The sequence below is a fragment of the Salmo trutta genome, unplaced genomic scaffold (assembly GCF_901001165.1).
Source record: "Salmo trutta unplaced genomic scaffold, fSalTru1.1, whole genome shotgun sequence".
Taxonomy (NCBI): domain Eukaryota; kingdom Metazoa; phylum Chordata; class Actinopteri; order Salmoniformes; family Salmonidae; genus Salmo; species Salmo trutta.
This window is the reverse complement of record NW_021822679.1, coordinates 210,491-232,626: the sequence shown is the minus strand read 5'-3', so window position 1 is coordinate 232,626 and position 22,136 is coordinate 210,491. Positions and strand designations below refer to the sequence as shown.

Genomic DNA, 22,136 nt, shown 5'->3' with positions numbered 1-22,136 from the left:
ATTTAGTTTTCATGCTAGTGAGGGCCGAGAATCCACTCTCACATAGGGACATGGTTGCAAAGGGCATCAGTGTCTTAACAGCGCGATTTGCCAAGGCAGGATACTCTGAGCTCAGCCCAATCCAGAAATCTGGCAGTGGCTTCTGATTAAATTCCATTTTCACAGAACCGCTTGTTGCAATTTATGAGCCTCTCTTGTTCAGATATCGGTAAGTCGGGAGGCAGGGCATGAAAGGGATAACGAATCCAGTTGTTTGTGTCATCTGTTTTGGGAAAGTACCAGTGTAATTGCTCACCCAACTCACTCAGGTGCTTCGCTATATCACATTTGACATTGTCCGTAAACGTGAGTTAATTTGCACACAAAAAAAAATTCCTAAAATGATGGAAAGACCTGTGTGTTGTCCTTGTTAATGCAAACAGAGAAAAGCTCCAACTTCTTAATCAGAGCCTCAATTTTGTCCCGCACATTGAATATAGTTGCGGAGAATCCCTGTAATCCTAGATTCAGATCATTCAGGCGAGAAATAACATCACCCAGATAGGCCAGTCGTGTGAGAAAACTCGTCATCATGCAAGCGGTCAGACAAGTGAAAATGATGGTCAGTAAGAAAACTTTAAGCTCGTCTCTCAATTTAAAAAAAAAAACGTGTCAATACTTTCCCCATTTTTTAGATTCTCATACAAAAAGAAGACATCTATCTATGTCTATTTCTATTTGGCGTACCCCCGATGGCCATTGCGATTACCGCTGGGTCAGTTTGTACAACTAAATGCATTCGACTGAAATGTGTCTTCCGCATTTAACCCAACCCCTCTGAATCATAAAGGTGGTGTGTTTATACGATGAAACGTACAGGAAAATGGCTGTTTTGGGGTTAATGAAATTAACAGCAAGTAGAAAACGTTCCAAACATAAGAACGTTACGTTTCATCTGCAGTATGACCCAGGCGGTCAAATCAATCAAATGTTATTAGTCGCGTACACATATTTTGCAGGTGCAGCAAAATGCTTGTGTGGTGTGTGGTGTGTGTGTGGTGTGTGTGTGTGTGTGGTGTGTGTGTGTGTGTGTGTGTGTGTGTGGTGTGTGTGTGTGTGTGTGGTGTGTGTGTGGTGTGTGTGTGTGTGTGTGTGTGCGTGTGTGACTGCGTGTGTGTGTGTGTGACTGCGTGTGTGTGTGTGTGTGTGTGTGTGTGTGTGTGTGGTGTGTGTGTGTGTGTGTGGTGTTGTGTGTGTGTGTGTGTGTGTGTGTGTGTGTGTGTGTGTGTGGTGTGTGCGTGTCTCACCCCAGTATTGTTCCTCTTGGTGTCCAGTAGGGACACAGTGAAGCTAGCAGCCCAGGTTAGGGGAGTTGAGGATATCCCTGAGAGCCACTCTACTCTCCCCCAAGAACCTAGCAACAGAGAGAATATACACTGGTTAGTAGTGAACACAGACACACAGACACAGACACAGACACAGACACAGACACAGAGACAGAGACAGAGACAGAGACAGAGACAGACAGAGAGACAGAGAGACAGACAGACAGACAGACAGACAGACAGACAGACAGACAGACAGACAGACAGACAGACAGACAGACAGACAGACAGACAGACAGAGACAGACGAGGAGTGGAACAGAGGGAAGGCAGAGCAGTAGAATACAGGATATGAGTCCAGCCACTTCCCTGTCTCACCTGTACTCACACAGACACAGCTGAGGACAGTATAGCAAACATTACATCAGCCATCCATTTCCCCTCTCTCATCTGTAACCACAGTCAACAGCTACACAGAGAATATAGATCCATAAAGAGGCTAGCTGGAAATCCCAGAGGGTAGCTGTCTATTCAGCTATTCAGTTATTCAATAGCCATTAGCGATCCTAGTGGCCAGTGATATGGAGACAGGGGAAGCAATGCTAATGCACTAAGAATGTGAGAATGAGAGAATGCTAAAATGCTAGAATGTTAAAATCTTAAAATGCTAGAATGTTAGAATGCTAGAATGTTAGAATGTGAGAATGTGAGAATGCTAGAATGTTAGAATGTTAGAATGTTAGAACGTGAGAATGCTAGAATGTTAGAATGCTAAAATGTTAGAACGCTAGAATTTTAGAACATTAGAATGTTAGAATGTTAAAATGCTAGAATGTTACAATGCTAGAATGTTAGAATTTTAGAATGTTAGAGTGCTAGAATGTGAGAATATGAGAATTCTAGAACGCTAGAATGTTTGAATGCTAGAATTTTAGAATGTGAGAATGCTAGAATGTTAGAATGTGAGACTAGAATGTTAGAATGTTAGATTGTGAAAATGCTAGTATGTGAGAATGTGAGAATGCTAGAATGTTAGAATGCGTAGAATGCAAAAATGCTAGAATGTTAGAATGATAGAATGTTAGAATGATAGAATGTTAGAATGCTAGAATGTGAGAATGTGAGAACATTAGAATGCTAGAATGTTAAGAATGTAAAAGGCTAGAATGTTAGAATGCTAGAATGTTAGAATGTGAGAAATGTGAGATGCTAGAAATGTTAGAATGTTAGAATGTTAGAACGTGAGAATGCTAGAATGTTAGAATGCTAAAATGTTAGAACGCTAGAATTTTAGAACATTAGAATGTTAGAATGTTAAAATGCTAGAATGTTACAATGCTAGAATGTTAGAATTTTAGAATGTTAGAGTGCTAGAATGTGAGAATATGAGAATTCTAGAACAGCTAGAATGTTTGAATGCTAGAATTTTAGAATGTGAGAATGCTAGAATGTTAGAATGTGAGAATGCTAGAATGTTAGAATGTTAGATTGTGAAAATGCTAGTATGTGAGAATGTGAGAATGCTAGAATGTTAGAATGCTAGAATGCAAAAATGCTAGAATGTTAGAATGATAGAATGATTAAAATGCTAGAATGTGAGAATGTGAGAACATTAGAATGCTAGAATGTTAGAATGTGAGAATGCTAGAATGTTAGAATGTTAGAATGTGAGAATGCTAATAATGTGAGAATGTTAGAATGTGAGAATGTGAGAATGCTAGAATGTTAGAGTGCTAGAATGTTAGAGTGTGAGAATGTTAGAGTGTGAGAATGCTAGGAATTCTAGAACGTTAGAACGCTAGACTGTTAGAATGCTAGAACGTTAGAATTTTGAGAATGCTTGAATGTTAGAATGCTAGAATGTGAGAATGCTGGAATGTTAGAATGTGAGAATGCTAGAATTCTAGAACGCTAGAATGTTTAGAATGTGAGAATATTAGAAATGTTAGAATGCTAGAATATTAGAAATGTTAGAATGCTAGAATTTTAGAACACTAGAATGTTAGAATGTGAGAATGTTAGAATGCTGGAGTGTGAGAATGCTAGAATGTTAGAATGTTAGAATGCTCGAATGTTAGAATGCTAGAATGTTAGAATGTTAAAATGCTAGAATGTAGAGATGTGAGAATGCAAGAATGCTAGAATGTTAGAATGCTAGAAATGTTAGAATGTGAGAATGTGAGAATGCTAGAATGTTAGAGGTGCTAGAATGTTAGATTGTGAGAATGTTAGAGTGTGAGAATGCTAGAATTCTAGAACGTTAGAACGCTAGACTGTTAGAATGCTAGAACGTTAGAATTTTGAGAATGCTTGAATGTTAGAATGCTAGAATGTGAGAAGCTGGAATGTTAGAATTGAGAATGCTAGAATGTTAAAATGCTAGAATGTAAAATGCTAGAATTGTAGAATGTGAGAATGCTAGAATTCTAGAAACCTAGAATGTTAGTAATGCTAGAATGTGAGAATGTTAGAATGGTTAGAAATGCTAGAATATTGAAATGTTAGAATGCTAGAATTTTAGAACGCTACAATGTTAGAATGTGAGAATGTTAGAATGCTGGGAGTGTGAGAATGTGTAGAAATGCTAGAATGTTAAAATGTTAGAATGCTCGAATGTTAGAATGTTAGAATGTTAGAATGTTAGAATTTTAGAATGCTAGAATGCTAGAATGCTAGAATGTGAGCATGCTAGAATGTTAGAATGTGAGAATGCTAGAATTCTAGAACGCTAGAATGCTAGAATGTGAGAATGTTAGAATGTTAGAATATTAGAATTTTAGAATGCTAGAATGGGTTAGAACGCTAGAATGTTAGAATGTTGAGAATGCTGGGAGTGTGAGAATGTGAGAATGCTAGAATATTAGAATGTTAGAATGCTCGAATGTTAGTATGCTAGAATGTTAGAATGTTAGAATGCTAGAATGTGAGAATGCTAGAATGCTAGAATGCTAGAATGTGAGCATGCTAAATGTTAGAAGGTGAGAATGCTAGAATTCTAGAACGCTAGAATGCTAGATTGTGAGAATGTTAGAATGTTAGAATATTAGAATGTTTAGAATGCTAGATTTTAGAAGGCTGAATGTTAGAATGTGAGAATGTTAGAATGCTAGAGTGTGAGAATGTGAGATGCTAGAATGTGAGAATGCTAGAATGTTAGAATGCTCGAATGTTAGAAATGATAGAATGTTTAAATGCTAGAATGTGAGCATGCTAGAATGTTAGAATGTTAAAATGTGAGAGTGTGAGAATGCTAGAATGTTGGAATGTTTAGAATGTGAGAGTGTGAGAATGCTAGAATGTTAGACTGTTAGAATGCTAGAATGTTAGAATGCTAGAGTGTGAGAATGCTAGAATGTTAGAATGCTCCTGGCATTCTCTCATTCCTGGTGTTATTCCACCTACTCCAACCTATTCCACCTGCCAATAGCTGGGCGCTATTGTCTAGACTCCTTAAGACCTATGTTGACTTGGGGCCCTATTGTCCCAAAACTTTAAGGCAGCAGGGAAGCTAATCAGCTATTCAGTAGCTATTAACAAGCATTGTCTTGGAGACGATCCTAACACTGCCATAATGTTCCCGGGGAAGACATGGAAACCTGACTAGTGATTGGAACCCCGATCGACATTCTAAACGGTACACCTGGGGGATTCGGACAAAAACAATGCGGTCCTGGGAGTGTTCCATCGTTAGCAATTTCCTAGAGAACATGTTCATTAATGATTCACACCAGCAGTAAACAGGTTACGGGTTGTTTAAGTAAAACAATCACCCAACAACAACATCACAATATGGGGCATAGAGAAGTGGATACCATGGCTCTGTTACCTACTTCAACCGAAACCCTTGAAGTGTTTATAGGATCCAGAGGACTGAATAAATTAACAATATGGCAATAATACTACATTGCTGACACCTATCCAGCAACGTCAGATCTGTGAAGGAATGCAAGAGATGGTATCAAGCACAACGTTACCCACGAAGGCACCTTAACTGCTATTGGCAGAGCCACCGTACAGACCAGGAAGTGTTACCATGACGAGTAAACAGGAAGTCCCATGTTTACGTGACTCCTCCCTCTCTCTGGCTGCGTTGCCCCTGATAACAAGGTCCATTCCGTATAGATTCCGCAGCTCGAACTTCATTGTGATCTCTATTGTTTTTTACCATCTTAGAATCCTTGGCCCAAGCATAAAGCTTTAGCTCAAGCGGCTAACACAGCCTTGCAACAGGAGATCCGGGGTCGAACCTGGTCAGTGACAATTACATGTAACTAGTCATACACTGTATCATGGTCACTAGCATGGTCTCAAATCTGTTCATAATGTATTGAACACTCCTATGGTCATCTGTCACAGCCAAACAGATCTGCCCCTCTCTGGAATTCTCTTAGCTTGTCCGTTTATTAGAATGTACCAACAAACAAACCAAAACGTCAGAAGGGGAAGTTCCTCAGAGAGACTAACCCCCCCCCCCCCCCCCCAACCCCGTCTCTGAGTGGAATAGACCAGTCAATCCTCCCTTCTGTCACAATATCACAATGGAGCATTCCTTCTGTGTTTTTCTGGCTGTATCAGGAGGAATGATCAATCACTATGAAAGCGAACGATAACTTCTCAAATCTCACACACCACACACACACACACACACACACCACACACACACACACACACACCACACACACACACACCCACACACACACACACTTCCCAATGCTGTCTATTCTGGGAACTGAGGAAACTTTCCTGATGCTGTCTATTCTGGGAACTGAGGAAACCTTCCTGATGCTGTCTATTCTGGGAACTGAGGAAAACCTTCTGATGCTGTCTATTCTGGGAACTGAGGAAACTTTCCTGATGCTGTCTATTCTGGGAACTGAGGAAACTTTCCTGATGCTGTCTATTCAGGGAACTGGGGAAACTTTCCTGATGCTGTCTATTCAGGGAACTGGGGAAACTTTCCTGATGCTGTCTATTCTGGGAACTGAGGAAACTTCCTGATGCTGTCTATTCTGGGAACTGAAGAAACTTTCCTGATGCTGTCTATTCTGGGAACTGAGGAAACTTTCCTGATGCTGTCCTTTCTGGGAACTGAGGAACTTTACTGATGCTGTCCTTTCTGGGAACTGAGGAAACTTTCTTGATGCTGTCCTTTCTGGGAACTGAGGAAACTTTCCTGATGCTGTCTATTCTGGGAACTGAGGAAACTTTCCTGATGCTGTCTATTCTGGGAACTGAGGAAACTTTCCTGTTTATTCTGGGAACTGAGGAAACATTCCTGATGCTGTCTATTCTGGGAACTGAGGAAACTTTCCTGATGCTGTCCTTTCTGCGAACTGAGGAAACTTTCCTAATGCTGTCTATTCTGCGAACTGAGGAAACTTTCCTGATGCTGTCTATTCTGGGAACTGAGGAAACTTTCCTGTTTATTCTGGGAACTGAGGAAACATTCCTGATGCTGTCTATTCTGGGAACTGAGGAAACTTTCCTGATGCTGTCTATTCTGCGAACTGAGGAAACTTTCCTGATGCTGTCTATTCTGGGAACTGAGGAAACTTTCCTGATGCTGTCTATTCTGGGAACTGAGGAAACTTTCCTGATGCTGTCTATTCTGGGAACTGAGGAACTTTCCTGATGCTGTCCTTTCTGGGAACTGAGGAAGGATTTGTATTATGTGAAGTGGTGATATACAGGGCATTCGGAAAGTATTCAGACCCCTTGACTTTTTCCACATTTTGTTACGTTACAGGCTTATTCTAAAAAAAAAAAAACATGTTTTAAACTTAGTCATCTATCTCCACACAATACCCCATAATGACATCACAATACCCATAATGACATCACAATACACCATAATGACATCACCAATACCCCATAATGACATCACAATACCCCATAATGACATCACAATACCCATAATGACAAAGTAAAAACAGGTTTTTATACATTTTTACAGATGTATTATAAATTAAATATCACATTTACATAAGTATTCAGCCATTTACTCAGTACTTTGTTGAAGCACCTTTGGCAGCGATTACAGCCTCAAGTCTTCTTGGGTATGATGCTACAAGCTTGGCACACCTGTATTTGGGGAGTTTCTCCCATTCTTCTCTGCAGATCCTCTCAAGCTCTGTCAGGTTGGATGGGGAGCGTCGCTGCACCGCTATTTTCAGGTCTCTCCAGAGATGTTCGATCGGTTTCAAGTCTGGGCTCTGGCTGGGCCACTCAAGGACATTCAGAGACTTGTCCCGAAGCCCCTCCTGTGTTGTCTTGGCTGTGTGCTTAGGGCTTTTGTCCTGTTGGAAGGTGAACCTTCGCCCCAGTCTGATCCTGACTAGTCTCCCAGTCCCTGCCGCTGAACAACATCCCCACAACATGATGCTGCCACCACCATGCTCCACCGTAGAGAGGGTGCCAGGTCTCCTCCAGACGTGACGCTTGGCATTCAGGCCAAAGAGTTCAATCTTGGTTTCATCAGACCAGAGAATCTTGTTTCTCAGCAGTCAGAGTCTTTAGGTGCCTTTTGGCAAACTCCAAGCAGGCTGTTATGTGCCTTTTACTGAGGAGTGGCTTCCGTCTGGCCACTCTACCATAAAGGCCTGATTGGTAGAGTGCTGCAGAGATGGTTGTCCTTCTGGAAGGTTCTCCCATCTCCACAGAGGAACTCTGGAGCTCTGTCAGAGTGACCAACAGGTTCTTGGTCACCTCCTTGACCAAGGCCCTTCTCCCCTGATTGCTCAGTTTGGCCGGGCGGCCAGCTCTAGGAAGAGTCTTGGTGGTTCCAACTTCTTCCATTTAAGAATGATGGAGGCCACTGTGTTCTTGGGGACCTTTAATGCTGCATACATTTTTGGTACCCTTCCCCAGATCTGTGACTCAACACAATCCTGTCTCGGATCTCTACGGACAATTCTTTCGACCTCAGTGGCTTGGTTTTGCTCTGACATTCATTGTCAACTGTGGGACCTTATATAGACAGGTGCCTTTCCAAATCATGTCCAATCAATAGAATTTACCGCAGGTGGACTCCAATCAAGTTGTAGAAACATCTCATGGATGATCAATGGAAACAGAAGGCATCTGCGCTCAATATCGAGTCTCATAGCAAAGGGTCTGAATACTTATGTAAATAACGTATTTCGTTTTTATTTTTTATACATTTCAAAACATTTCTAAAACCTGCTTTTGCTTCGTCATTATGGGGTATTGTATGTAGATTGATGGGGGGAACAAAATATTTAATCATTTTAGAATAAGGCTGTAACGTAAAACAAAATGTGTAGAAAGTCAAGGGGTCCGAATATTTATTTATCTAGAAAACACTATGACCTAGCTTGGTCCCAGATCTGTGTAGACTCTCTCCAACTTGCTGTCATTGTCAAGCAAAACATGTTTTTGGTGAGGAGCTGGCAAGAGATCCGAAACAGACTGACATCCCAGGCTACCAATTACCTCATTAAAAGGTTAAAAGCTTCCCAGGTAATTTCCTGAACTCACTGTACCTAATTCCCACTGTCCTGTTCCTTCCCATCTTCAAAACATGAAGCTCAAACACACACAGACAAACACACACACACCCTAAACGTACCTGTTCCTCCCCATCTTCTCATGATCCTTGACCACCAAATGAAGCTCAGCTCCTGAATCCAAAGGTATTCCCTTCAGGTCCCACTCAAAACCCTGGGAGAGAAGACAGGCACATTAATTATTACTGATAGACAACAGTATATTAGAGTATTCACTGCTGTATATTATAAACCGGGTGGTTCGAGCCTGAAATGCTAATTGCTGAAAGCCGTGGTATATCAGACCATATACCACACCTCCTCAGGCCTTATTTCATAAATACACACCTCATTCCAGACAGGGTTTATGTTATTCTTGATGACTTTGTCTTCTTTTTCGATCCTGGAAAACAAGAGGAGAAAAGAAAAATTACAAAATATATAATTATTTTTAAACAGAAACGCAAAACATCAGAAAGTCTGCTAGCGTTATAAATTAGTTTATCATCAGTGAGTGGCCCTTGCAGAGACTTGGCTAGGTAGTAATCGTGTTGGACAAAGCAGTACTTCCTGTAACATAAAAGTTCTGAGCAGTGACTTCCTGTCAATCAACATTCAAACAGGAAGCAGGAAGTAGAAACAGGACATAGTCAGAGTGACAGACCAAAGAAATGCCAGCAGGGAGATGGATGGAGGTTATCTTATCACAGAACACTACCTTTGGTACAGAGAGAACACCCAGAGATACGGTACCAGTTAAAAGTTCTAGAACACCTACTCATTTACTATTTTCTACATTGTAGAATAATAGTGAAGACATCAAAACAATAAAATAACACATATGGAATCATGTAGTAGCCAAAAAAGGGTTAACAAATCGAAATATACTTTGACTGGTACTGTACATACACCACACACACACACACACACACACACACACACACCACAGAGGAGAAAAAGGAGAGCATCGTCCTCAGTGAATTTCATAAAAATACAAATTGTGAAACATTTAAAAAGTTATCCTTTTAGATAAAACTTTTAGATAACACCTTTTACCAAATATTGCAGCATGAACTGACATGTTGTTCAGCAAATCAAAGGATCAGAGAATGAATCTAGTACTGAAAGCATAAGCTACAGCTAGCTAGCTCTGCAGTGCATAAAATGTGCTGAGTTATTGACTCAAAGAGAGAGAAAGACAATAGTTGAACAGTTTTTAAACAAATTCCTTTCTTTACAAATGAAGAAGCAAGACCAGATTGTCTTTTTTTTACATTCAGTTTCACTTACTTAGCTAGAAAATTTAGCTAGCTAGTTTAGCCTACTCAAACACTCTGCTCAAACAGAGGGATGCTATGTTAGCTAGCTGGCTATGATTATCCAACACAACACTGGAATTCCTCCAAGTCAAGGTAAGCATTTGGTTTTGCAAATGTATTGCCACCGGGGCCCGCTGGTGTAAGTGCTAAACTGCTTGCTGACTGTACCTAACTTTACTGCTTGTAGCGGGTTCACTAACTCATTAGTTCTGTTAGCTATTATGTTACTTTAACCTATTATGGTGTAGGCTGTGTGTAGCGGTTATGGTATGAAGGTTATGAACGATATGGTTTGGCTTGGAAAGTTTTTTTTTTCGCCTGGTCACATACAGCTGATGTGTTGTGCATTGAAGTCTTCAAGTGAAGGGGAAAAGGTGAGAGGAGGAGAGCGCATTGATGCGAGAAGGAAAACAACGTGGCTGCTGTGAAAGTGAACTGTGTTAATGCTTGAATCAGGTGTGTATTCATTCCGCCGATTCCGTTGAAAAATGTTTCTTAAATGGAAGCAAACAAAACAGGGATTTGTCAAATACAATCTCTCATTTGCAAATGTTGGACTAATGATTACACCCTAGATAAGCTAGATGCAGGCAAGAGTGTGCAAGGTGGTTTTGAATGTGTCACTGTCTGTCATCTCAAATGTTTCTTTCGACCTGTGTGCACCTATGTTGTAAACTTCACGAACCTACCAGACGAGCTAAATTACTTGTATGCTCGCTTCGAGGCAAGTAACACTGAAACATGCATGAGAGCACCAGTTGTTCCGGACGACTGTGTGATCACGCTCTCCGTAGCCGATGTGAGTAAGACCTTTTAACAGGTCAACATTCACATGGCTGCAGGGCCAGACAGATTACCAGGACATGTACTCCGAGCACGCGCTGACCAACTGGCAAGTGTCTTCACTGACATTTTCAACCAGTCCCTGACTGAGTCTGTAATACCAACATGTTCCAAGCAGACCACCATAATCCCGTGCCCAAGAACACTAAGGTAACCTACCTAAATGACTACCAACACGTAGCACTCACGTCTGTAGCCATGAAGTGCTTTGAAAGGCTGGTCATGTCTCACATCAACACACCATTATCCCAGAAACCTTAGACCCACTCCAATTTGCATACCGCAACCAACAGATCCACAGATGATGCAATCTCTATTGCACTCCACACTACCCTTTCCCACCTGGACAAAAGGAACACCTATGTGAGAATGCTATTCATTGACTACAGCTCAGCGTTCAACACCATAGTGCCCTCAAAAGCTCCTCACATACATTAAGGACCATGGGACTAAACATCTCCCTGTGCAACTGGATCCTGCACTTCCTGACGGGCCTCCCCCAGGTGTTAAGGGTAGGGGACAACACATCCGCCACTCTGATCCTCAACACGGGGCCCCCTCAGGGGTGTGTGCTCAGTCCCCTCCTTTACTCGCTGTTCACTCATGACTGCACAGCCAGGCACGACTCCAAACACCATCATCAAGTTTGGAGATGAGACAGCCTATAGGGAGGAGGTCAGAGACCTGGCCATGTGGTGCCAGGACAACAACCTCTGCTTCAGCGTGATCAAGACAAATTAGATGATTGTGGACTACAGGAAAAGGAGGACCGAGCACGCCCCCATTCTCATCGACTGGAACAGGTTGAGAGCTTCAAGTTCCTTGGTGTCCACATCACCAACAATGGTCCAAACACACTAAGACAGTCATGAAGAGGGCACAACAAAGCCTATTCCCCCTCAAGAGACCGAAAAGATTTGGCATGGGTCCGCAGATCCTCAAAAACTTCTACAGCTGCACCATCGAGAGCATCCGACTGGTTGCATCACTGCCTGGTATGGCAACTGCTCGGCCTATGACGGCAAGGCACTACAGAGGATAGTGCGTACGGCCCAGTACATCACTGGAGCCAAGCTTCCAGCCATCCAGAACCTCTTTACCAGGCGGTGTCAGAGGGAGGCCCTAAAAATTGTCAAAGACTCCAGCCACCCGAGTCATAGACTGTTCTCTCTGCTACCGGACACGGCAAGCTGTACCGGCAGCACCAAGTCAGGTCCACAAAGGCTTCTTAACAGCCTAGTCACCCCCACAGCATAAGACCTCCTGACATCTAATCAAAGGAGACTACCCAGACCCCTCCTTTACTCTGCTTCTACTCTGTCTATGTATCTACTGCATAGTCACTTTAATGACCTATACCTATCATGTACATATACCTCAATTACCTCAACTAACCGGTGCCCAACAGCACATTAGCTCTGTACCGGTCCTACCCCCCTGTACTATATAGCCTCCACATTGACTGCTGACCGGTCATACCCCCCTGTGTATAGCTCTCCACATTGACTCTGTACCGGATCATACCCTGGTCATATAGCCCTCCCACATTGACTCTGGTACCGAACACCAGGTCTACTACACCTGTGTGTATTCAGCATTTCACTGTGAGGTCTACTACATCCTGTTTCGTATTCAGCATTTCACTGTGAGGTCTACTACACCTTTCCATTCACTGTAAGGTCTCTGACCACCTGTTGTATTCAGCATTTCACTGTAAGGTCTACTACACCTGTATGTATTCAGCATTTCACTGTAAGGTCTACTACACCTGTTGTATTCAGCATTTCACTGTAAGGGTCACTACACCTGTTGTATTCAGCATTTCACGTTAACGGTCTACTACACCTGTTGTATTAGCATTCACTGTGAGGTCTACTACACCTGTTGTATATCAGCATTTCACTGTAAGGTCTACACCCTGTGTCATTCAGCATTTCACTGTAAGGTCTACACCTGTTGTATTCAGCATTTCACTGTAAGGTCTACCACCTGTTGTATTCACATTTCACTGTACGGTCTACTACAACCTGTTGTATTCAGCATTTCACTGTAAGGTCTACTACACCTGTTTGTATTCAGCATTTCACTGTGAGAGTCTACTACACCTGTTGTATTCAGCATTTCACTGTGAGGTCTACTACACCTGTTGTATTCAGCCATTTCACTGGTAGGACTACACCTGTTGTATTCAGCATTTCACTGTAAGGTCTATACACTTGTTGTATTCAGCGCATGTGACAAAATAACATTGATTTGATCCATAGGCTAGGCTGTAGCAACCTCATGATGGGTACAGGGAACATTCTAGTATCATGTAGTATCCTAAACCCACCACTGTTACATTGAACTGGGTGAAATGGAATATGAATGATAGTTATCCATATACTGTAATAGAAATAAGGCTTTGCTACTAAATAAAGACTCCTCCCTTGAATTGTACTGACCGCCCACTTGGTGGACACCCTTTCAAATTTGTTGGATTCAGCTATTTCAGCCACCACACCATTGCTGAAAATATGTCCCATGAAAAGAAGAATTAAGACTGTCCTATTGTCTGGTGGTCAGAGTCCTAAAACACTTCCTCTTTATCCGAATGAGGGACTAGTTTGATATCTTGTTACAGGGTTCGATCCTGTATAGTGTTCTTTTAAAAACACCTCCACCCTTCGGAGGAAAGAGAGGCGGGCCGAGTGTGTGTGTGTGTGTGTGTGTGTGTGTGTGCTTGTGCGCCTACGCTTGCATCCGAAGCCTATCCTTAAAATACACACACCATAATCCCAGGAAAGCGGGCAGCTTTTGTTGGAATGATATCTCACCAACAGGAAGTGACGCAATGCTCACGTCCTGCAAACTTCCTGGTTCTGAATGAATGGGGCACGACTTGGAAAATTTCTGTCTTAAAATAGCCCCTGACACACACACACAACACACACACACACACATACACACATACACACACACACACACCACCACACACACACACACACACACACACACACACACACACACACACACACACACACACACACACACACACACACACACACACACACAACCAAGGCTAAAGGAGAGCTATTGGAAGGCTATGACACAGACAGACTGTAATGATGGGGATGAGTTATTGAGGTGTGGAACATCAAGACTCATCAAAACAGGAACTGAGGATTTCCTCTCCTTAGACTCCCTCACCCTGTCTCACCCTGTCTCACCCCTCTCCTCTTCCTCACCATCTCCGCACCCCTCTCTCTTAACCCTCTCTTACCTCATCACCCTCTCCTCACCCCTCCTCTCCTCACCCTCTCTTCTCTCCTCACCCTCTCCTCACCCCACCTCCACTGCTTGGATCCTCTCTCTACCTCCCTCTCCTCTCTCTCTACCTCCCTCCCTCTCTCTCTACCTCCCTCTCCTCTCTCTCTATCTCCCTCCCTCTCTCTCTACCTCCCTCCCTCTCTCTCTCTACCTCCCTCTCCTCTCTCTCTACCTCCCTCTCCCCCTCTCCTATACCTCCCTCTCTCCTCTCTCTCTACCTCCCTCCCCTCTCTCTCTACCTCCCTCCCTCTCTCTCTACCTCCCTCTCCTCTCTCTCTACCTCCCTCTCCTCTCTCTCTACCTCCCTCTCCTCTCTCTCTCTACCTCCCTCTCCTCTCTCTCTACCTCCCTCTCCTCTCTCTCTACCTCCCTCTCCTCTCTCTCTCTACCTCCCTCTTCTCTCTCTCTCCTTATTTATCTCCCTCTCTCTGTCCCTCTGTGTGTTTTATCTCCTCTGCAGTATCAGCATCAGATATCATGGCCATTTATAGACATCAGACACCATAATTACAGAACTACCTCACTGCTCTGACTAACCAGCTAGCTATGGAGAGAGAATTGGGGAAATATCTCTTCTCTCTGGGTTTGGAGATCTGTCTCACCATTTCCATTAACGCACACAGTTATATAGACACAGTTATATAGACACATTCATATAGACAGTTACGTAGACAGTTATATACAGTGGTGTAAAGTACTTAAGTAAAAATATTTGAAAGTACTATTTAAAAACCTCTTAGGGCTAAGGGGCAGTATTCGGTTGTTCAGATAAATGACGTGTCCAAAGTAAACTGCTGTTACTCAGGCCCAGAAGCTAGGATATGCATATAATTGGTAGCATTGGATAGAGTGAGTATAACAGAACTGATATTGCCGGTGAAAACCCGAGGAAAATCCATCCAGAATAAAACATTTTGAGGTGACTGCTCATTCAAATTCCTATGGCTTCACTAGATGTCAACAGTCTTTAGAAAGGGTTTCAGGCTTGTTTTTTGAAAAATTAGCTAGAATTTGTAGTTTTTTCAAGGTGGCTCTCATTTGGACTGTAGGAAGATCTTCAAAGGAAAGTGATTTATTTTATCGTTATTTCTGGCTTTTGTGACGCCTCTGCTGGTTTGGATTTTTTTTTTTTAACGCTTTTGTGTGTGGGGCGATGTCCTCAGATAATCACATGGTATGCTTTCGCCGTAAAGACTTTTTGAAATCTGACAAAGCGGCTGGATTATCAAGAAGTTAAGCTTTTAAATGATGTAGGACTCTTGTATGTTCATGAATGTTTAATATTACGATTTGTCATTTGAATTTGGCGCGCTCCAGCTTCACCGAATGTTGTCGATTTTGATCCCGTTAACGGGATCCGTGCGCTTAAGTCGTTATCTGTACTTTACTTTACTAATTATATTTTTTAAAACTTTTACTTCACTACATTCCTAAAGAAATTAGGTACTTTTTACTCCATACATTTTTCCTGACACCCAAAAGTAGTCGTTACATTTTGACAGAAAATGGTCTAATATACACTTATCAAGAGAACATCCCCGTTCATCCCTACTGCCTCTGATCTGGAGGACTCACTAAACAGAGACGTCCCTGGTCATCCCTACTGCCTCTGATCTGGAGGACTCACTAAACAGAGAACATCCCTGGTCATCCCTACTGCCTCTGATCTGGAGGACTCACTAAACAGAGAACATCCCTGGTCATCCCTACTGCCTCTGATCTGGAGGACTCACTAAACAGAGAACGTCCCTGGTCATCCCTACTGCCTCTGATCTGGAGGACTCACTAAACAGAGAACGTCCCTGGTCATCCCTACTGCCTCTGATCTGGAGGACTCACTAAACAGAGAACATCCCTGGTCATCCCCTACTGCCTCTGATCTGGAGGACTCACTAAACAGAAAACATCCCTGGGTCATCCCTACTGTCTCTGATCTGGAGGACTCACTAAACAGAGAACATCCCTGGTCATCCCTACTGCCTCTGATCTGGTGGACCTCACTAAACAGAGAACATCCCTGGTCATCCCTACTGCCTCTGATCTGGAGGACTCACTAAACAGAGAACATCCCTGGTCATCCCTACTGCCTCTGATCTGGTGGACTCACTAAAAAGAGAACATCCCTGGGTCATCCCTACTGCCTCTGATCTGGAGGACTCACTAAACAGAGAACATCCCTGGTCATCTCTTCTGCCTCTGATCTGGAGGACTCACTAAACAGAGAACATCCCTGGGTCATCCCTACTGCCTCTGATCTGGAGGACTCACTAAACAGAGAACATCCCTGGTCATCCCTACTGCCTCTGATCTGGAGGACTCACTAAACAGAGAACGTCCCTGGTCATCCCTACTGCCTCTGATCTGGAGGACTCACTAAACAGAGAACATCCCTGGTCATCCCTACTGCCTCTGATCTGGAGGACTCACTAAACAGAGAACATCCCTGGTCATCCCTACTGCCTCTGATCTGGAGGACTCACTAAACAGAGAACATCCCTGGTCATCCCTACTGCCTCTGATCTGGAGGACTCACTAAACAGAGAACGTCCCTGGTCATCCCTACTGCCTCTGATCTGGAGGACTCACTAAACAGAGAACATCCCTGGTCATCCCTACTGCCTCTGATCTGGAGGACTCACTAAACAGAGAACATCCCTGGGTCACCCCTACTGTCTCTGATCTGGAGGACTCACTAAACAGAGAACATCCCTGGTCATCCCTACTGCCTCTGATCTGGTGGACTCACTAAACAGAGAACATCCCTGGTCATCCCTACTGCCTCTGATCTGGAGGACTCACTAACAGAGAACATCCCTGGTCATCCCTACTGCCTCTGATCTGGTGGACTCACTAAACAGAGAACATCCCTGGTCATCCCTACTGCCTCTGATCTGGAGGACTCACTAAACAGAGAACATCCCTGGTCATCTCTTCTGCCTCTGATCTGGAGGACCTCACTAAACAGAGAACATCCCTGGGTCATCCCTACTGCCTCTGATCTGGAGGACTCACTAAACAGAGAACATCCCTGGTCATCCCTACTGCCTCTGATCTGGAGGACTCACTAAACAGAGAACATCCCTGGTCATCCCTACTGCCTCTGATCTGGAGGACTCACTAAACAGAGAACATCCCTGGGTCATCCCTACTGCCTCTGATCTGGAGGACTCACTAAACAGAGAACATCCCTGGTCATCCCTACTGCCTCTGATCTGGAGGACTCACTAAACAGAGAACGTCCCTGGTCATCCCTACTGCCTCTGATCTGGAGGACTCACTAAACAGAGAACATCCCTGGTCATCCCTACTGCCTCTGATCTGGAGGACTCACTAAACAGAGAACATCCCTGGTCATCCCTACTGCCTCTGATCTGGAGGACTCACTAAACAGAGAAACATCCTGGTCATCCCTACTACCTCTGATCTGGAGGACTCACTAAACAGAGAACGTCCCTGGTCATCCCTACTGCCTCTGATCTGGAGGACTCACTAAACAGAGAACATCCCTGGTCATCCCTACTGCCTCTGATCTGGAGGACTCACTAAACAGAGAACATCCCTGGGTCATCCCTACTGTCTCTGATCTGGAGGACTCACTAAACAGAGAACATCCCTGGTCATCCCTACTGCCTCTGATCTGGTGGACTCACTAAACAGAGAACATCCCTGGTCATCCCTACTGCCTCTGATCTGGAGGACTCACTAAACAGAGAACATCCCTGGTCATCCCTACTGCCTCTGATCTGGTGGACTCACTAAACAGAGAACATCCCTGGGTCATCCCTACTGCCTCTGATCTGGAGGACTCACTAAACAGAGAACATCCCTGGTCATCTCTTCTGCCTCTGATCTGGAGGACTCACTAAACAGAGAACATCCCTGGGGTCATCCCTACTGCCTCTGATCTGGAGGACTCACTAAACAGAGAACATCCCTGGTCATCCCTACTGCCTCTGATCTGGAGGACTCACTAAACAGAGAACATCCCTGGTCATCCCTGCTGCCTCTGATCTGGAGGACTCACTAAACAGAGAACATCCCTGGGTCATCCCTACTGCCTCTGATCTGGAGGACTCACTAAACAGAGAACATCCCTGGTCATCCCTACTGCCTCTGATCTGGAGGACTCACTAAACAGAGAACGTCCCTGGTCATCCCTACTGCCTCTGATCTGGAGGACTCACTAAACAGAGAACATCCCTGGTCATCCCTACTGCCTCTGATCTGGAGGACTCACTAAACAGAGAACATCCCTGGTCATCCCTACTGCCTCTGATCTGGAGGACTCACTAAACAGAGAACATCCCTGGTCATCCCTACTGCCTCTGATCTGGAGGACTCACTAAACAGAGAACGTCCCTGGTCATCCCTACTGCCTCTGATCTGGAGGACTCACTAAACAGAGAACATCCCTGGTCATCCCTACTGCCTCTGATCTGGAGGACTCACTAAACAGAGAACATCCCTGGGTCATCCCTACTGTCTCTGATCTGGAGGACTCACTAAACAGAGAACATCCCTGGTCATCCCTACTGCCTCTGATCTGGTGGACTCACTAAACAGAGAACATCCCTGGTCATCCCTACTGCCTCTGATCTGGAGGACTCACTAAACAGAGAACATCCCTGGTCATCCCTACTGCCTCTGATCTGGTGGACTCACTAAACAGAGAACATCCCTGGGTCATCCCTACTGCCTCTGATCTGGAGGACTCACTAAACAGAGAACATCCCTGGTCATCCCTACTGCCTCTGATCTGGAGGACTCACTAAACAGAGAACATCCCTGGGTCATCCCTACTGCCTCTGATCTGGAGGACTCACTAAACAGAGAACATCCCTGGTCATCTCTTCTGCCTCTGATCTGGAGGACTCACTAAACAGAGAACATCCCTGGGTCATCCCTACTGCCTCTGATCTGGAGGACTCACTAAACAGAGAACATCCCTGGTCATCCCTACTGCCTCTGATCTGGAGGACTCACTAAACAGAGAACATCCCTGGTCATCCCTGCTGCCTCTGATTCTGGAGGACTCACTAAAAACAAATGCTTCGTTTGTAAAGGATGTCTGAGTGTTGGAGTCTATGGCTGTCAGTCAATTGAAAAAAACAACAAAATGGTGCTCTCTGGTTTATAAGGAATTTGATAAAGACACACACCGAGGTGGAATATGTTCTGACACACAGTGATATAGACACACTAAAGTAGAGCACTATATAGGGACTAGGGCTCCGGTCTATAGTAGTGCACTATATAGGGACTAGTGCTCTGGTCTATAGTAGTGCACTATATAGGGACTAGGGCTCCGGTCTATAGTAGTGCACTATATAGGGACTAGTGCTCCGGTCTATAGTAGTGCACTATATAGGGCTCTGGTCTATAGTAGTGCACTATATAGGGACTAGGGCTCCGGTCTATAGTAGTGCACTATATAGGGAATAGTGCTCCGGTCTATAGTAGTGCACTATATAGGGAATAGGGTTCCGGTCTATAGTAGTGCACTATATAGGGACTAGTGCTCCGGTCTATAGTAGTGCACTATATAGGGACTAGTGCTCCGGTCTATAGTAGTGCACTATATAGGGACTAGTGCTCCGGTCTATAGTAGTGCACTATATAGGGACTAGTGCTCCGGTCTATAGTAGTGCACTATATAGGGACTAGTGCTCCGGTCTATAGTAGTGCACTATATAGGGAATAGGGCTCCGGTCTATAGTACTGCACTATATAGGGACTAGGGCTCCGGTCTATAGTACTGCACTATATAGGGACTAGGGCTCCGGTCTATAGTAGTGCACTATATAGGGACTAGGGCTCCGGTCTATAGTAGTGCACTATATAGGGACTAGTGCTCCGGTCTATAGTAGTGCACTATATAGGGACTAGGGCTCCGGTCTATAGTAGTGCACTATATAGGGACTAGTGCTCGGTCTATAGTAGTGCACTATATAGGGACTAGGGCTCCGGTCTATAGTAGTGCACTATATAGGGACTAGTGCTCCGGTCTATAGTAGTGCACTATATAGGGAATAGGGCTCTGGTCTATAGTAGTGCACTATATAGGGACTAGGGCTCCGGTCTATAGTAGTGCACTATATAGGGAATAGGGCTCCGGTCTATAGTAGTGCACTATATAGGGAATAGGGCTCTGGTCTATAGTAGTGCACTATATAGGGACTAGTGCTCCGGTCTATAGTAGTGCACTATGTAGGGAATAGGGCTCTGGTCTATAGTAGTGCACTATATAGGGACTAGGGCTCCGGTCTATAGTAGTGCACTATATAGGGACTTGTGCTCCGGTCTATAGTAGTGCACTATATAGGGAATAGGGCTCTGGTCTATAGTAGTGCACTATATAGGGACTAGGGCTCCGGTCTATAGTAGTGCACTATATAGGGACTAGGGTGCCATTCAGGACGCAGCCTAAAAAGAAAATGTGTTTATTCACTTTGCAGAATTCCTGAAGTTGTTGCAATTCGACAGGGTCAAGTCTTGCTGAGAGAGAGGGAGACAGACAGACAGAGAGAGACAGAGAGACAGACAGAGAGACAGAGAGACAGACAGACAGACAGACAGACAGACAGACAGACAGACAGACAGACAGACAGACAGAGAGACAGAGAGACAGAGAGACAGAGAGACAGACAGACAGACAGACAGACAGACGACAGACAGACAGACAGACAGACAGACAGACAGACAGACAGACAGAGACAGAGAGACAGAGAGAGAGAGAGAGAGAGAGAGAGAGAGAGAGACAGAGAGAGACAGAGAGAGAGAGAGAGAGACAGAGAGAAAGACAGAGAGAGAGAGAGAGAGAGAGAGCAATGAACCAGGGAGCAACAACTGTCCTAGCTCTATGAAGCCCATAATAATTATCTGAGCTACACTGTGAACAATGTAACAAGGTGACAGCAAAACCAGACGCTCTTATCCAGAGAGACTCAAAATAACTTTGATTTATAGAAACTGTCTGAAACGTGTCAAATCATTACACACCAACTACATCTTTCAGTCAGAGGGATAGCGACAAAACTTGGGCTTTAGGTACGGTGCCACGTTGCCATGGGAACTAGGACACACATGTCAGTCTGATGGCACCAGGAACAGGAAATGGATGGAACAAAGAGAGGAAGTAAGCGCAGTTAACCTCCCATGTTAGTCAGACAGACATTACCACATTGAAGGTGATGGAAAAATACAAGATAATGAGCTCACCTATTATAATGTAATACCTTATCATTCATAATGAAGTCATGTTTAATTCATAACATAATAAGACAGTAATTATTATTGTTATTTCTTACAAGTTAAATTACATTCATACGTTTTCATTGATAAAGAAAAGCCACCGGTCACTGCTTGACACAATCACAAAGTGCAATGTGGTAATGTGGTAATGTGGTAATGTGGTAATGTGGTAATGTATCAATTCTCTTCATCGTTACATTATTAGCTAATAGTATATCAACGGAGAAAACAGAAATGTCCATAACGATAACGAGGAAAGCCCCTGAAACCACAGAAGCTTCCTCTTTCTTCAACCTTTCCCGTAAACCAAGAGGTTTCTCTGAGGTAACCCAAGGTTGAGATTGTTGCCAACCACTGTTCGTTTCTGAAATCAATCCTACATGATATACTATCTAGCCAGGGTCTGACCTGGGACACCAGGTGAGTGGACTTTCTTGACCAATCAGTGACATGAATCAATCAATCAATTAACTACAAGGAAGAAAAGATCTAACTGTACATCTTACACCCGTTCACCTCTAACCCCTGACCCCTGACCCCTTACCTCTGAAGATGACGCCACACAGAGGGTCACTAAGGCGACCATCCTTCTCCCGCAGGTTGCTG

General features: G+C 43.9%; 1 long non-coding RNA gene across 1 annotated transcript in view; it reads right to left on the bottom strand.

Annotated features, from left to right (window-relative positions):
• Positions 1–1,337: 1,337 nt before the first annotated feature.
• The window catches only part of LOC115183216 (uncharacterized), a 39,265-nt gene continuing 18,466 nt past the window's right edge, over positions 1,338–22,136 (bottom strand). The window contains exons 2-4 of the long non-coding RNA XR_003874002.1: positions 9,157–9,211; positions 8,892–8,983; positions 1,338–1,393 (exon numbers count right to left, since the gene is read on the bottom strand). This is a non-coding gene — a long non-coding RNA (uncharacterized LOC115183216). The remainder of the gene's footprint in view (positions 1,394–8,891; positions 8,984–9,156; positions 9,212–22,136) is intronic.